This window comes from Triticum dicoccoides, chromosome 6A (assembly GCF_002162155.2).
Source record: "Triticum dicoccoides isolate Atlit2015 ecotype Zavitan chromosome 6A, WEW_v2.0, whole genome shotgun sequence".
NCBI lineage: Eukaryota > Viridiplantae > Streptophyta > Magnoliopsida > Poales > Poaceae > Triticum > Triticum dicoccoides.
In genome coordinates this window covers 125,996,628-125,999,977 of record NC_041390.1, presented here as the reverse complement: position 1 = coordinate 125,999,977, position 3,350 = coordinate 125,996,628, and positions in this window count along the sequence as shown.

Genomic DNA, 3,350 nt, shown 5'->3' with positions numbered 1-3,350 from the left:
TGATGATTGCTCTCTAAACTTGCATCTTGCGGATTCCACTATTAAGAAACCTATGGGAAGAATTAATGATGTTCTTATTGTTGAAAATAGGAATTATGTGCCCGTAGATTTCATTATTCTTGATATAGATTGCAATCCTTCTTGCCCTATTATTCTTGGTAGACCTTTCCTTAGAACGGTTGGTGCGATTATTGATATGAAGGAAGGGAATATTAGATTCCAATTTCCATTAAAAAAGGGCATGGAAAACTTTCCAAGAAAGAAAATAAAATTGCCATATGAAACCATCATGAGAGCCACTTATGGATTGCCTTCCAAAGATGGCAATACCTAGATTTATTCTTGCTCGTTATGCCTAGCTAGGGGCGTTAAACGATAGCGCTTGTTGGGAGGCAACCCAATTTTATTTTTGTTCCTTGCTTTTTGCTCCTGTTTAGTAATAAATAAATTATTTAGCCTCTGTTTTGGTTGTGTTTTTTGTGTTTAACTAGTGTTTGTGCCAAGTAGAACCGTTGGGAAGACTTGGGGAAAGTCTTATTGAACTTGCTGTAAAAAACAGAAACTTTAGCGCTCACGAGAACTGCTGTCATTTTTATTAGAAGAGTGATATTTAGTTAATTCTTTTTTCAGATGATTAATAGATAAATTCCTCACGTCCAGAAATTTATTTTAGAATTTTTGGGGTTCCATATTTTTCGCTAGCTACAGATTACTACAGACTGTTTTGTTTTTGACAGATTCTGTTTTTCGTGTGTTGTTTGCTTATTTTGATGAATCTATGGCTAGTAAAATAGTTTATAATCCATAGAGAAGTTGGAATACAGTAGGTCTAACACCAATACAAATAAAGAATGAGTTCATTACAGTACCTTGAAGTGGTCTTTTGTTTTCTTTTGCTAACGGAGCTCACGAGTTTTCTATTTTGAGTTTTGTGTTGTGAAGTTTTCAAGTTTTGGGTGAATTCTTTTGATGGATTATGGAACAAGGAGTGGCAAGAGCCTAATCTTAGGGATGCCCTTGGCACCCCCAAGATAATCCAAGGACATCAAAAAGTCAAAGCTTGGGGATGCCCCGGAAGGCATCCCCTCTTTCGTCCACTTCCATCGGTAATTTACTTGGAGCTATATTTTTATTCACCAACATGATATGTGTTTTTCTTGGAGCGTCTTGTATTATTTGTGTCTTTGTTTGTTAGTGTGCCACAATCATCCTTGCTGTACAGAACTTTTGAGAGGGTCATCTATGAATTAAAATTTGATAGAATACTCTATGTGCTTCACTTAAATCTTTTGAGCTATGTAGTTTTGCTCTATGCACTTCACTTATATCTTTTGAGAGTTATAATTTTGCTCTATGTGCTTCACTTAGATCTTTTAGAGCACGGTGGTGGTTTGTTTTAAAGAAACTATTGATCTCTCATGCTTCACTTAAATTATTTTGAGAGTCTTAATAGCATGGTAATTTGCTTAATATAAATATGCTTGGTGTTCAAGATATGTGAAATTTTCTTTTGAGTGCGTTGAATACTAAGAGAAGATTGAAGCATGATAATTGTTTTGAGATATGGAGGTGATAATATTAGAGTTATGCTAGTTTAGTAGTTGTGAATTTAAAGAATACTTGTGTTAAATTTTGTTCTTCCCGTAGCATGCACGTATGGTGAACCGTTATGTGATGAAGTCGGAGCATGATTTATTTATTGATTGTCTTCCTTATGAGTGGCGGTCGGGGACGAGCGATGGTCTTTTCCTACCAATCTATCCCCCTAGGAGCATGCGCGTAATACTTTGCTTTGATATCTTCTAGATTTTTGCAATAAGTATATGAGTTCTTTATGACTAATGTTGAGTCCATGGATTATATGCACATTTCCCATCCTTCCACCATTGCTAGCCTCTCTAATACCGCACACCTTTCACTGGTATCATACACCCACTATATACCTTCCTCAAAACATACACCATACCTACCTATCATGGCATTTTCCATAGCCATTCCGAGATATATTGCCATGCAACTTTCCACCGTTCTGTTCATTATGACATGCTCCATCATTGTCATATAGCTAGCATGATCATGTAGTTGACATCGTATTTGTGGCAAAGCCACCATTCATAATTCTTTCATACATGTCACTCTTGATTCATTGCATATCCCGGTACACCGCTGGAGGCATTCATATAGAGTCATATTTGTTCTAAGTATCGAGTTGTAATTGTTGAATTGTAAGAAAAATAAAAGTGTGATGATCATCATTTTCTAGAGCATTGTCCCAAGTGAGGAAAGGATGATGGAGACTATGATTCCCCCATAAGTCAGGATGAGACTCCGGACAAAAAAAGAGGCCACAAAAAAAGAGGCCACAAAAAAAAAGAGAAAAGGCCCATATAAAAAATGAGAGAAAAAGAGAGAAGGGACAATGTTACTATCCTTTTACCACACTTGTGCTTCAAAGTAGCACCATAATCTTCATGATAGAGAGTCTCTCGTTATGTCACTTTCATATACTAGTGGGATTTTTTCATTATCAAACTTGGCTTGTATATTCCAATGATGGGCTTCCTCAAATTTCCCTAGGTCTTCGTAAGCAAGCGAGTTGGATGCACACCCACTTAGTTTCTTTTGATGAGCTTTCATGTACTTATAGCTCTAGTGCATCCGTTGCATGGCAATCCCTACTCACTCACATTGATATCTATTGATGGGCATCTCCATAGCCCGTTGATACGCCTAGTTGATGTGAGCCTATCTTCCCCTCTTTTTGTCTTCTCCACAACCACCCTTCTATTCCACATAGTGCTATGTCCATGGCTCACGCTCATGTATTGCGTGAAGATTGAAAAAGTTAGAGTATGAAACAATTGCTTGGCTTGTCATCGGGGTTGTGCATGATTTAAATACTTTGTGTGGTGAAGATAGAGCATAGCCAGACTATATGATTTTGTAGGGATAACTTTCTTTGGCCATGTTATTTTGAGAACACATAATTACTTTATTAGTATGCTTGAAGTGTTATTATTCTTTATGTCAATATGAAATTTTGTCTTGAATCTTTCTAATCTGAATATCCATACCAGAATTAAGAAATTTTGCATTGAAATTATGCCAAGTAGCACTCCGCATCAAAAATTCTCCTTTTATCATTTACCTACTCGAGGACGAGCAGGAATTAAGCTTGGGGATGCCTGATACGTCTCCAACGTATCTATAATTTTTGATTGCTCCATGCTATATTATCTACTGTTTTGGACTATATTGGGCTTTATTTTCCACTTTTATATTATTTTTGGGACTAACCTATTGACCGGAGGCCCAGCCCAGAATTGCTGTTTTTTTGCCTATTTCAGTGT